At 44.2% G+C, this 15,171-nt stretch overlaps 1 protein-coding gene across 13 annotated transcripts in view; it reads right to left on the bottom strand.

Annotated features, from left to right (window-relative positions):
• Positions 1 to 14,504, bottom strand: part of NFASC (neurofascin) — a 194,297-nt gene extending 179,793 nt beyond the window's left edge. For 8 of the 13 annotated variants that reach the window (XM_073587192.1, XM_073587177.1, XM_073587183.1 and 5 more), the window contains exon 1: positions 14,198 to 14,502. The gene's annotated coding sequence lies outside the window, so the exon portion shown is untranslated. Of the gene's footprint in view, positions 1 to 14,197 lie in introns of all 13 variants that reach the window. The other 5 variants (XM_073587191.1, XM_073587189.1, XM_073587185.1 and 2 more) reach the window with 3 other exon arrangements.
• Positions 14,505 to 15,171: the final 667 nt, after the last annotated feature.

Raw genomic sequence — 15,171 nt, 5'->3', positions numbered from 1 at the left:
GATGGAGGATATCTATGACGGGTATATGGGCACGGGACTATGGGATGGTGGATGTGTGATGGGTATATGGGCACTGGACTATGGGATGGAGGATATGTATGACGGGTATATGGGCACGGGACTATGGGATGGCGGATATGTATAATGGGTATATGGGCACGGGACTATGGGATGGAGGATATGTATGATGGGTATATGGGCATGGGAGTATGGGATGGAGGATGTGTGATGGGTATATGGGCACTCGACTATGGGATGGCGAATATGTATGATGGGACTATGGGATGGACGATGTGTGATGGGTATATGGGCATGGGACTATGGGATGGAGGATGTGTGATGGGTATATGGGCACTCGACTATGGGATGGAGGATATGTATGATGGGTATATGGGCACGGGCCTATGGGATCGTGGATATGTATGATGGGTATATGGGCACGGGACTATGGGATGGAGGATAATTATAATTTGCTATAACTAACCACAGTTAGTTACTTTGCCCGGGCAGCGCCGGGCTCTTCAGCTAGTATCTTATATAGTGACATATATTGGAGGTATACATTGGGGAATCTACCCTTTATGGTCCACTACCCTACACAAACGTGTAAGAAAGGAAGAGCTGCTGATATCTTATTAAGCCACTGAAATTATTTTACTTGAAGCTCATATTTATTCACTTTCAGCACATATCTGGGGGAAAATGGCTCATTCTGAATTGTTCCAACCACTACCACTAAATTCATATTCCAGTATGTGTTGTTTCCCCTCCTCGGCATAAACTCATTTTCAATTCTAAAAAAAAAATACAAAAAAGCCTCTCCATTCCCAAGAAATACACCCATAAAACTGTGTACTGTGACAATCTTTCACACATTTACAATCCACTGCCAGAGGGACAATAATAGAATATGATGCATGTCACAGGCAGTAGGGTGGTCTACATTTCTAAGAGAAAACCAAGAGTGGGCAACAAAGCTGAAGTACAAATCTTCATATTATTTTTCCTTTTATAGGTTCCACTCCTGGTTTTAGCTTGTAAACGCTGATACAAAATAGAGCCTTGTGACATTGTCCTTGTGTGAGTTTGCGCTTAACAGAATGAGGTCATGTTCACATGTTGCAGATTTGGTCGTAATTTTGCACTGACCCAATCTTTATGTATTACTTGCATATTTCACTGCGGATTTGGCTGCGGCTTTGATTAACAAATAATTAGGCTGAAATCTGCACAAAAATGAGCTGCAGATTTTAATCTTGCACCGTGCTTTCATTTTCGTGCACATTCTTTTCTACAACGTGTGAATGAGATCTTTAATAAAACCCCATTTATTTGTATAGGAGCTAGGTAGCAAACAAAGAGCAGCAACAGGGTCTTATCCGGTATGAAAATAGGATTTTATATAGGACGGTTGTGTGCACACAACGATTTTCTAAGCGTAGATACCCAGCTGCTGCAGACCCACAAGTCACCAGACTAAATAGGAGTATTATGGAGAATAATGTGGATTTCTGAGCCACTGATGACGGGTCCATGATATACAGAACTGTATTAAGTGCGGGTTTATTATCAACGCGTTTCGAACTTCAAGTTTTATCCTGAAGAAGTGTATCCACGTCAAAACGCATCGATAATAAAACCACATTTAATATAGTTCTGTGTATCCTGGACCCTTCATCAGCAGTGTGGAAAATTAAGTTATTCTCAATAATACTAAAACCCCATTTATTTGTACTGCGTTGTAAATTGTTGCGGACTTGTGGTGCGGATTCACGACGTGTGAACTTTGCTTAACACGACTGTTTCCTTTTGTAGCTCATACAGAACACATGGCACAAGTTATTAGTGTCCCATATATAATCTGTGAAGATTATGGTGCCATGTGATGGTACAGACAATAAGGAGGACACCCCATTTTCCTGCTTATGAGAGGTTCCTCGGTACTAATCAATGAGTGGAGGAATTCTTCGTGCAGTGTCAGAGAGTGCTGGGTACCAGGCCGGTGCTTGCTCCTTCTGCAGCTCATCTCTCACCCCGGCCTCCCGTCACTGCCTCATTCATTATAATCCAGCATCTGCCAGACACAGAAAACACTACCCCCTTCTACCACTGCATATGGATGGGACATCTGTGAAGTGGTAATGCACACATATATTGATGGGGTTAATTAACCCTCTCACAAGGTCGCCTGGAGGATTACTGTTATGATATCATGTGCTGCTGAAAATATTTTTCCTGTGTGAAGTGGAAATCCACTGTTACCAAACATTTGAGTCCTCACAGATCAATCAGTGACCTTGTCACCAAGTACAATTTAGGAAAAAAAATACTGATTGGCCCATATGTACATTGAGGACACTTTTCTATAAGTCACTTTTGACACATTATTGAGCTGACGTGATGGGATGAAGCGTATACATTTTTTGGGACATTTTGAGTTAACTTACATAAGGAAACACAACCTGGGTGACCACCATGCTGTTACAGATGGCTAACCCCAGTTAAACCCTACTCATTTTCTGCGTGACATTTCCCTGTGTTTGCCTGGGTTTCCTCCGAGTTCCCGGTTTCTTCCCACACTCCAAAGACATACTGATAGGGAATTAAGACTGTTAGCCCCCAATAGGGACTGTAATGTCTGAAAAGCGCTGAGAACATTTATGATGCTATATAAGAGCATAAAATAAACTGAGTAAGATTAAGATGGTCATGGATCATGGTTAATGAGATGCTCTCTAGTCTCCTTTTAGATAAGGATACCTTGTTTGAGATTTGGCTTCCTTGGATCCAATATTCGGAGGATACGAGATAGCTTTATGTAGCAAACTGATGGGGCAGACAGGGGTCTTCCCTTCTAGAGTTGGGTATAGGGGGTAAATACCCTCTTAATTTTCCTTCTTGCTATCAAGCCCTTTCTTCTTGTCTTCTTTTCATCTTTTCACTTTATTCTCTATCCCTTTCTTTTCATTTTATTGTTATCTGGTAACTTCCTATGCTTGGATTCATGAAAGACGAGCAGGGTGTAGGAGATACACATATTAAGTAAGCGATATTTGGGTCGTGGAGTAGTTGATCTCACTCTATCCTCATCTTCTGATTGATCAAGTCACATTTCAGGGCTAAGGAATTATTTTCTTTCTGCTGTTATATTATTACCATCATGTTGATCTGATATAGTTTTTCTTTTGTGTATGCACTCATTGATGTTATCTAATTTGCTATTATTCATTATGCCTTGAGGTCTTATGTCCTCATTTCATTCGCTTTTCTTCTTTTCATTGTATAATGGTTCAACACTTTGAAATATAAAATGTGATCAGTCTTTCTCTCAAGTCCCTGATGCTTCTAATAGTTCTGACCCTCCAGTGACTCTTATGTAGTCCCCTTATCCACAGATGTCACAGCTGATGTTACAAGCAGCAGGTTTGTGCTTCAGATGAAGGATTCGGAGCAGCTGCTGACCAGTGGCCGGAAGCTCCTTTGTCTGGTCCAAAGGATGGAACTGGACAATGAGGCTCCAGCTGTCCCTTGATGGACATCTGCCCTCTCACTAGATAAAGTTAGTTCATAGTTTCTGCCTTTTGACTATTTAGCAATATTTCTACTAATCAAAAGTAGCACATCAAATGTCCATCCAGATTGTGTCCCAAAACACAAGTACAAGTCAACTGCAGATCTGAAATATTTCCCACTTTCCCTAGCTTTGGCTCTTCCCAAATTGCCAATTTCGATTTGACACAAAAATCTGAACAGGTAACGTCCACCGTGTATATAATCCCACGCGTTTTAATCACTAAGTGATAACCCTATGCAGACATACTCATTAACCTCAGACCTCTCCTACTAACATACAATACAAGACGATCACTCTCCTTCACCCACCTGCTTTCCCCTTCTCTGCTTCTTCTCACTGCTGGTGACATATCCCCCAATCCTGGCCCACCCTGCCTCATACATCCCACTAATTCTCACCCCTATGTTTCTCACACTAATAGAAACTACCGCAATCCCTCACACTTAAAACCCGTGCCACTGACCCCCTCCCTCCCACACCCTCTTTCTGGAGCACTTTGAAATGCTCGCTCCATCTGCAACAAGCTCCACGTGATCCACGACCTCTTTACCTCCCGCAACCTTTCCTTCCTGGCCCTCACTGAGACCTGGCTGACACCCCCTGACACAGCCTCCCCGGCTGCACTGAGTTATGGCGGCCTCCACTTTACCCACACTCCTCGCCCTGGCAACAGACATGGTGGAGGAGTGGGTTTTCTCCTTTGTAAAAACTGCTCCTTCAACCCTATCCAACCCCCACCCTCCCTTATCCTCCCTTCTTTCGAGGTTCACTCTGTCCATATCTAATCTCCCTCTAATCTCCAAATGGCTGTCATATACCGACCACCAGGCTTAGCAACTACCTTCATTGACCAATTTTCCACCTGGCTCCTCCACTTTTTCTCTACTGATATCCCCACCATCATCATGGGGGACTTCAACATCCCCATTGACACCCACCACCCAGCAGCCTCCAAACTCCTGTCACTTACCTCATCCTTTGGACTTACTCAGTGGTCCTCCACAGCCACCCACACAGATGGACATACATTAGACCTCATCTTCACCCGCCTCTGTTCCCTATCTAATCTCTCAACCTCTCCCTTCCCCCTATCTGACCACCATCTACTCACCTTCTCATCCTTGTCCTTCTCACCTGCCCCCCATGTCCAGCCACTAGCACATCCCCGCAGAAACCTCGCACACCTAGACATTCACAGAGTCTCTTCTACCTCTGTCCTCCATATCTTCACTCCACAACACGGACAGTGCCACCGCTTTCTACAACGCCACCCTCACATCAGCCATAGACTCAGTCGCTCCTCTCATGCATGGCAAAGTGTGACAAACCAATAGGCAACCCTGGCACAACAACCTCACCAATAACTTCGACAAGCATCCAGGGTCGCAGAGCGGTGTTGGAAGAAAACACGCCTGCCAGACGACTTCACTGCTTTCAAACAAGCTACACTTGCCTTTAAATCAGCCCTCACCTCTACTAAACAGACCTATTTCACAAACCTTGTATCTTCACTATCCCACAACCCAAAACAACTGCTCAGCACATTCAACTCTCTCCTCCGCCCACCACTGCCACCTCCAACTTCCCTCATCTCTGCTGAGGACTTTGCCACCTACTTCAAAAACAAGATTGACCAAACAAGGCAAACCTTTACAGTTCCACTACCCCAACCGCTCCACATACCAGACCTCTGCCCTTCCCTAATAACCTCCCTCTCCAACGTCACTGAAGGAGAGCTTACTCATCTCCTTTCTAAATCACGCCTCACCACCTGTGCACTTGACCCCATCCCTTCCCACCTGCTCCCCAGCCTCACTAACATGATCTTTCCAGCCCTATCCCATCTCTTCTACCTATCTCTAACTTCTGGTACCTTCCCCTCTGCCTTCAAACATGCCACCATAACACCCATCCTCAAAAAATCAAACCTTGACCCAACTGCTATGCCCAGCTATCGCCCCATATCACTGCTCCCGTTTGCTTCCAAACTCCTTGAACAGCATGTCCATTCTCAACTTTCCTCCCACCTCTCATCTAGCTTCCTCCTTGACATCCTGCAATCTGTCTTCCGCCCCCACCACTCCACTGAAACTGCCCTGACCAAAATTTCTAATGACTTACTCACAGCCAAAGCTAACAGACAATTCTCCATCCTCCTCCTTCTTGACCTGTCCTCTGCCTTTGACACAGTTGACCACTGCCTACTGCTACAGATTCATTCATCCCTTGGCATCAAAGACCTTGCCCTGTCCTGGATTTCCTCATACCTTTCTGACCGCACATTCAGCGTCTCCCACTCCCACACTACCTCCTCATCCCGCCCCCTATCTGTTGGAGCCCCCCAAGGCTCTGTCCTGGGGCCCCTACTTTTTTCCATCTATATTCTTGGCCTAGGACAACTCATAAAGTCCCATGGCTTCCAGTACCACCTGTATGCAGATGACACTCAGATCTACCTCTCTGGCCCAGATGTCACCTCTCTGCTGTCCAGAATCCCAGAGTGTCCATCAGCCATATCTTCCTTTTTCACCTCTCGCTTCCTAAAACTCAACGTAGACAAAACTGAACTCATTATCTTTCCTCCATCTCACGTATCTTCACTACCCGATCTATCTATTATGGTAAATGGCATCATGCTCTCTCCCGCACCTGAAATCCGCTGCCTTGGAGTAACTCTCGACTCTGCCCTGTCCTTCAAACCGCATGTCCAATCTCTTGCCACCTCCAGTCGCCTCCAACTCAAAAATATTTCCAGAATCCGTCCCTTCCTCAGTCCTCAATCTACTAAAACTCTTGTACATGCCCTCATCATCTCCCGCCTTGACTACTGCAACACCCTCCTCTCTGTGGCCTCCCTGCTAACTCTCTTGCACCATTCCAGTCTGTTCTCAATTCTGCTGCCCGACTAATCCACCTCTCTCCTCACTACTCCCCTGTCTCTCCCCTCTGCAAATCCCTCCACTGGCTCCCAATTCCCCAACGAATCCAGTTCAAACTACTAACACTGACATACAAAGCCATCCACAGCCTTTCCCCTCCCTATATCTCTGAACTAATCTCCCAATATCTTTCCTCACGTACTCTTCGATCCTCCCAAGACCTTCTACTCTCCGCCACTCTTATTTGTTCCTCACACAACCGCCTCCAAGATTTCTCCCGAATATCCCCTATCCTCTGGAATGCCATGCCTCAACACGTCCGATTATCCCCCACCCTCGGATCCTTCAAACGGAACCTGAAAACCCATCATTTCAGCAAAGCTTACAGACTGCAATAACCATTCTGCCACCTCACCACCACCTGAGCTGCCGCCTCATCACCACCAGAGCTGCTGCACACCCGACCTTCTGTCTTTTCCCCGCTATCCCGTAGAATGTAAGTCCGCAAGGACAGGGTCCTCTCCCCTCTGTACCAGTCTGTCATTGTAAATTTGTTGTGGAAACTTGTTTACTGTTAACGATATCTATAACTTTGTATGTAGCCCCCTTTCTCACGTACAGCACCATGGAATTAATGGCGCTATATAAATAATAATAACCCTTGTGATGCCTGTGTATGGTCATAAAGCGGTGACTCCATATGAGAGGAATATTCTGCATTGTAGATGAATATTTAGAGTATAAGGTAATCGATCTAGAAGGCCAAACTATACGATTCATTTTATTACGATTTACTTTATTGTAATAAATTATAATTGGTGCTACAAGAACTTGGAATAATCAGCTTGTATCTTTCTGTAAGATATTCTGTTTAGTGAGTCCAATACAAAGAAACATGAGGCCCAGACTCGGTGGCTATGTTTTCCTACACAAACAAATCTAAAGTTGTTTAATATTTAAGGGTGTTGCTTGCTTTGAGCAATTGCTTTTTGCAAGAAAGGTCGCCTGAATATATAATCGCCATCGTTTGTTTGATCCCCAGCTGCACTATGTAGGAGGCTTTGGCAGGAATTCTTTGAGAAAAGACCCAAATCTAATAGATGGGGATTCTGAACTAAAATAACCTAGAATTTACTAATAATGTTGAAAACAGGATGTTCTAAAAATATAATTTCTGCTAATGTTAGGGATGATTTTAAGGTTTTCCTTCCCCCATTCTAAAAGCGTTGTTTAGAACCATGTGGTCTTCTGCAAGCAGATGATGCAGTCCTCTGAACCCGCTGCTCTTGGTAGGACCGGCCAACCATCTAATGTATATGAGGGCCGCCTGACTGACCCCACCGACTGTGTTGCAGGATAAAAGGACAGAAGGATGGATCGACTGTCCTTTAGTTTGGCAGGGGGATAACGCCTGGCCACAAGTCGCAAACAAGCTTGATATTTTGAAGGATTCTAATAAAGATTGTGCTAAGAAATCAGGAAACTCCTAAGGAAGAGTTGGTTGACATGATACGGATGGTGGGTCAGACCATGCAAGGAATGATGGTGGGACAGATTTTGGGGTCGGAGATATGCAGACATAATAGAAATGTTTATTTTTACTACTACAGTGATTTCTATCCTTCTTACCATCATCACCATAATGAGTGAATGCCATAGTGGAGGTACATGCCACCATATTGAAAGGATTGTTTGGCAGAAGGGTGTCAATATGTGATGCTGTAGGAAAAACTGAGAGTGACAGAAGGGAAACAGCAGGGGGTATTTGGAAACAACTGAAAAGGATAAGGAAACTAATGGAAAGAAGACTCAATAGGCTCATCAGAGAAAGGATAAAGTGAGATAAAGAAGGTGACAGGACAGATGTAGAGGTGGAGCTGAATGTGCAGAGGAACAAAAATATGGACACATGCTGGAGGGGGAGCGGGAGAGGGTGAACGGAACACATAGGGTTAATAGTTCTTCACTTTCACAAGTCTGTTTTGTTTTTTTTTGCCAGGAACCAGGTTGCCATGTGACCAATTTCTTTAGAATCTCAGTAGTGAGCTTTCCTTAGAAATGCTATCTTTCACATATACAGGGACCACAAAAAGTGGAGGTGGTGAGAACAGCACCCAACTGGATTACAGCAAGATCATAGCAACAAAACTGGAGATAAATAATTTTAGTTAAAGAGCACCGCTCTCAGGAGACAAGGGCCATGCTGCTCAGGAGAGGCATGGACAGACAAGGCGCTTTCATATGGAAATGCAATGCCATTCATTCAGGTTAATGGCATCCATAGTGGTCAGTCTCATCAACTTTTCCTCTATTTTATTTTCTAAAGGAGTTTTCCAGGTCTGGGGAAGATTTTTTTTTACTTATGTTCATGTATTTGAGCCTAAAAATATTTTTTGCAATTAAGTTGCAATAAAAATGTTGCACTGTTTTGTGGTTACAGGCGCGTTGTTTCCCTGCACATTCCACTTTGATGTGGTCAGTCCTCATATAAATCAGATGAGTTCAAAAGAAGAGGAATAAGAGTTAGAAACTCTCCCATTGGTCTGTTACACTGAGATCACAGGATTATCAGTTAACCCATTCTGACGCCAGCAATAGACAGAGCAATAGAAAGTCTATAGAAGGCAAACAATGGAAAATTGTTAATGAATACCAATTTCAAAAATGAATTATTAGCAAAGAACACATGCATTTAAGAAAACAGTAGTATCTTTGCCCTAAATTATATATTCAATTTTTTTTTAAAGCCAGATTCAGACAATCCAGTGTTAGAAGTATGTGTAATCATTTCTTTATACTTCTTTATACTTTTCCTCCCATTATCCCATTATCCACTACTGGTCAATGCTTAATTTTCCTGCAGTGGCATTGTACAGGAATATGACACTTGCCGCCACGTTCCCTCATAGACTCATGCTTGCTGACTGCTGGAGGTACCAGTAGAGGGTCACCATGTGATCAGTTTAATTTTGGGGGAAAGAATTGTCAAATGGATATTTTTCTGATGTGACATAGTTACAACATGCCATTATTTTCTGGCGTCAGGGGGTTCAAACTCAAGGAACCCCACAGATACACAAAATTAAGTGCTGAGGACAGTGACGTAACTGGAGTCCGATGGATGCCGATGCAAAATTTGGACCTAGCAACCCCCCCCACCACAAACACAAATTGGTCAGATGTATGGGCCCTTGTAATGTTCCAAATGCTATAAGGACATACAAGTTGCACCCTCCCCCCACTATGCAGTGATGTCCCCCATCTTGGGCTCCTTCCTGGTATATACGTACCCTATCCTAGTATATATGTCCCCCATCCTGGTATCTACAGTGGTTACGGAAAGTATTCAGACCCTTTACATTTTTCACTCTTTGTTTCATTGCAGCCATTTGGTAAATTTCAAAAAAAATATTTTTTTCTCTCATTAATGTACACTCTGAACCCTATCTTGACGGAAAAAAAACAGAAATGAAGAAATTTTTGTAAATTTAAAGGGAATCTGTCACCCCTTTTTTGAGGTATCATATAATGAGATCATTCAATTGTGTGTCACATAAGGATTCTCTTAGTACTTTTGCTTCCCCCTGACCCCGCACCCTTCATGCATAAATACCTTTTTTATATTGGTTCAGATGGTTGTAAACTACCGCTGTCCGGACCGCTGGGCGGGGCTTATTCACCTGCTCCCCCCCTCCCTGTCTTGCTCTACACAAGAAGAAATGCATAGAGCAAGACAGGGGGGAGGAGTTGAATAAGCCCCGCCCAGCGAACCGGACAGCGGCAGTTTACATACATCTGAACCGATATAAAAAAGATATTTATGCATGAAAGGTGCGGGGTCAGGGGGAAGCAAAAGTACTAAGAGAATCCTTATGTGACACACAATTGAATGATATCATTATATGATATCTCAAAAAAGGGGTGACAGATTCCCTTTAATAAAAACAAAAACTAAAATATCTCATGGTCATATGTATTCAGACCCTTGGCTCAGTAATGAGTAGAAGCCCCCTTTTGAGCTAGTACAGCCATGAGTCTTCTTGGGAATGATAAAACAAGTCTTTCACACCTGGATTTAGGGATCCTCTGCCATTCTTCCTTGCAGATCCTCTCCAGTTCCATCAGGTTGGATGGTGAACGTTGGTGGACAGCCATTTTCAGGTCTCTCCAGAGATGCTCAATTGGGTTTAGGTCAGGCCTCTGGCTGGGCCAGTCAAGAATGGTCCAAGAGTTGTTCTGAAGCCACTCCTTAGTTATTTTATATCTGAGCTTAGGGTCATTGTATCTGAGCTCCTTGGCCAGTTCCTTTGAACTCATGATTCTCATTTGGTCTGACATGCACTGTGAGCTCTTATATGGACAAGCATATGCCTTTAAAAATCAAGTCCTATCAAGTCCCTTATCCTGGGCCCCATCCTGGTATATATGTCTCCTATCGTGGGCCCCATCCTGGAATATATCTCTCTCATCCTGGGCGCCATCCTGGTATATATATCCCCCATCCTGGTATATATGTCCCTGTTCTTTAATGCATAGCAAAAAAAAGTGATTCTACTTACCTTTCCTCCGCTCCCCCAAAGCGTGGCGCCATCTTCTGAAGCCGGCAGCTGACTTCAGCATGCAATCAACGGGAGTGCATGGCATCACTGCCATGCGTCCCCAGTCATGAACACACTGATGTCAGCTGCTGGCCTCTGACTGGACAGAAGGGTGTATTGCAAATCACAGACCTGGTGGGTCTCTGCACTGCAATACACTTCAACTAAATGTGCGGCTGACGTCAGCAGGCTCCTCACCCACATGGGCCCGGTTGCATTTGTGTCCCTGCAACCTGGATCGATACGCCCCTGTCTGAGAATAATTCTATGTTTTCCCAGCAGAGCAGCGCTCCCAGCTATCAAGCAGAGCTGAGAACTGCAGATGGACCCATTAACTTCAATAAAGTTGTGCTGCTACACTAAGTCTGTGGACCCTTTATTCTTAGGAACGATTGGGGATCACAGAGTTCGGACTATCACCCATCATAAAGTGACGGCCTATCATAGCAGTATTCCATCACGCTATAAGAAGACTCCGCACAGACATCTCCATATTAATTACTTAAGTGTTTAATCTGTATTTTCTCTCTAAGCAGGATCTGTGCACATTTGGTGCCAATTTATATCCATACTGTATAAATAATAAAGATTAGCCGAGATTAAAATATGGATAATCCAGTATTGGAATGAAACAAACACTAATGTCTATCCTGCTTCTAAGTCATCTGCCTTTGGAGTTAACATATCATTACCCTACAGTTCCATAATGCATCCCAGTATTGGCCTGTCGATAAAAAAAGATGACACCAATGTCCAAAAAATGACTCTAATTCGCCTAATCTGCAGATTTAAATCCTTTTCATTCTCCTTAGCCACCGCCAGTAAACTGAATATTTTATGATAATCCATCTAAAATACAGTATTTTCCTGGCCAAGGTCCCATTAGCCATATAATAGATTATAATAATTATCATTCCCTTATTATGTTAAATGGGTTACCGGGTAAAAATTATTTACAAAAGGCTCGGGATGTAGAGATTGGAAGGGGACCAAGTAAGAAAGTAAGCGATGGGTATCACTGAGTTTAGTATTGCATTTAACTTTTTTTTTTACATATTTTAAACCTTTTGGAAAAAAACAAAACAAATAAAAAACAAACCATACATGCCAGATTATCCCCCGATCACCAATGAAATGAATCATAGATGTCAGCAAAACAGCCATAGAGTCCGTCAATGTCCATTAGTCCGTCACCTGATATTCCAGAAATGGTGATAAGTTGGCACTACCCACCGAGGCTGATCTGCGGGTACTACTGGACTGCAAGGCGATACCTGCGACTTATCTGAATCTGTGATGTACAAAGTCCCCATGGGCATGACCATATTTTGGATTCGTATCACAAGTTTCCTGACTATGATGCAAATGACAGAGGAGCATCTTTATATAATGTTATGGATTATCTTGCCATTGGTATTCCTGGATGAAAATTGCCTGAAATTTGCTTTTGGCACATTTATGAAAAAAAACTGATGGAACTGATTTTGCCATTGCGTGCCACGGATCAGCTAAGACAAGGCGGACAAATTTGGTTTGTCCATCTCTATTCATAATCTGTTTCATTCGGGTCATGTGTACCCCCTCATAAATATACATAGAGGTGGTAGCATGGTCACTAGATGTTATACATATAAATGCTTTATATCTGGTTTATATGCTTCTAGGGCAAAACTTGGTCCATGAGATCTCAGCACTCAGGACTGTATGGGTAATATGGGTCATTACAACATTTCACAGTCATGTGCGTGAGGCCCACATCAAGCAGGTGCAAAGGCCCTCAGTAAGTAATTCACAACCTCCCGACATGAATAATAACTCAAATATTTTACACCACTTTTTAAAACTGTCTAGTGAGGAGAAATCTGTGTCTAAATCTGGGATGAATGCCAGTTCTACGGGCAAAGTGACCCATTTAGCCCAGTAAGTCTGTGTGGGCACAGCTATTGAAGGGGTAACTGGAGATCCCCAAGGAGGGAGTGAATTTGTAAAACAGAATTTTACACCACTCTTATCACATAGAATAGCAGTTTATGTCATGTAACCAATGTCAGTATACTTCTTAGAAAACAAACAGGCTTTACATCCAAAATTAGGCTGAAAAATGAAAAGAAAAAAACACTTGATAAAAACATTGTACAAATGCAACATCTAAAAAACAAAGATGAAAACTCGTCATTCTCAATGTACACACATTATAACTAAGATATCGCCAATATTCCACACAGCTGTGAGCCTGAGAGGGTGAAACAACTACATAACATAACGAAGAGACCACAAAAAGATCCCATAAAACGATGCATAAAATATGGTCATATCACAATATAATGAGCGCAGCACCACCAAGACTATATAGGAACATCACCTTTACTCCTTAGAGGGGTGTGAACAAGGGCAGGATCCCCACAACACTAATTAGGATTTCCAAAATCAGCCCGCAGGTAGCAATACATGGAATATTTCAATTTTATATATAGTCACACCATTCCTGTGCCGAGTACCCCGATGCTCCCACTGGCCTTGTTTACCTTGGTTGCTGATGTCACGTCCTATATACCCCAAGTGACATCTGCAGCCAATCCCTCACCTAACCATACGGCATTCTGACTGGCTGCAGCGGTCACGGGGGACGGATGGGGAGTATATGGGCTGTGACATCTGCAGTCAGTGTAACAGAAGACAAGTGAGGAACGCAGTCCCGGAAAGGCCTGGAGTAAAAGGCTGATATTCCATTATACTGGACGACCCCCATAACAGGAGAGAATAGGGAGAGGGTCACGTTCCTCTTCTCTCCTGCAATGGAAGCAGAGATTTAGGGTGAACCCCCCACAATACACTGTAATAACATGATGGCCAGGGTAAGGTGAAGTTGGGGTTCTCCTCAAGTCTATCCTTACACCTAACCTTCCACTTTAGGTGATCCTAGATTAACCAAATAAATGCCAGAGGTGAGGAGCAGCACAGACAGGGACCCTTGAGAATGGACCATGATCTCCAGCAGAGCAGGACAGGACAGAGCACACAAAGCCCAGAGTGACAGAGGGAGGCACACAGAGGGACAATGAGGCAGGAGCCATGCTGGGGAGCCCCGGCTGCAGGACACAGGGAGATCGCCTCCTCCCTGCACCTGGTGGAGCCGCAGTGCTGACCTGTCATCTCCGGGCAGATGTCGGTGACTGCGCAGTTCTTCCCCTTCCCGGTTGCAGATGCTGGGATGCTGCAGGAATGTGCCGGCTGCGCTGCTCTCCGCACTGTGGGGGCTGGTGCGGATGATGCCTCCTGCACTGGGGTGATGCTTGCAGTGGGTGTAGCAGCTTCTCTGCCAGGCTCGAGACTGGCACTGGAGGTGACTAGGACGAGCCGCTGGGCGGTCAGTGCTGTGTGACAGGCTGTCAGGGAGCTGTCTCTCTCTCCGTGCACCGCATTAGGGCAGAAACCTACGTGCGCGTCCCCGGGAGAAGAGCTGAGCGCGCACCCGCCTACTCAGAAACGCGCTCCAGCCTCACGACAGCTGTGGGCGCGCACTGTGTAGAGGGGATGGGAATGGTGACAGCAGAACAATACACGGAGGGGACCCTACATAACACAGGGCCATATGGTGAATGGAGGGCACATCACCATCAGGTGGTCTTCAGCTGAAGCTTCTGGGGGATGAATCAGTTCTACAGCACTGTTGCCCCATTCCGGATGGTCTCCACACACATCCCATATTTACCATGGCCACGGTCGCCACGTGCACACAATATCTTTTACAGACTATGAAAAACATCCATTTTTCAAGTGAACGGCTCTTATTTTTTTCCTTGGGTTTCTAAACCCAAAGCATGTTTTTTTTTTAGCATTTCTTGGTTGTTTCTTGGGCGCCTTTCCAACCCCGCCGTCATTTCTTTCTCCAGAGTTGTGTGTCTTTTATACTGGTTTTCCAGCAATAAAGAAACTGCTAACGGTTTTTGAAGAAAAAAAATGCTTAAAAATATGTCCTGGCGTCTTCTAAGCGATTGACTTGTAAAGAGCGTCCTCAGAGCAGAAAACGCCTGAGGAACGGGCCGGTCACTTCTTGTAACCACCTGAGGCGATGAAGAGCCTGAACCTATGAGCCGCCGGGTTATTACACAGGAATCAG

Source organism: Dendrobates tinctorius, unplaced genomic scaffold (genome assembly GCF_039654945.1).
Source record: "Dendrobates tinctorius isolate UK_male_01 unplaced genomic scaffold, ASM3965494v1 ptg000098l, whole genome shotgun sequence".
Lineage (NCBI taxonomy): Eukaryota > Metazoa > Chordata > Amphibia > Anura > Dendrobatidae > Dendrobates > Dendrobates tinctorius.
Note: the sequence above shows the minus strand (reverse complement) of the source record. Positions and strands in the feature narration are given on the sequence as shown.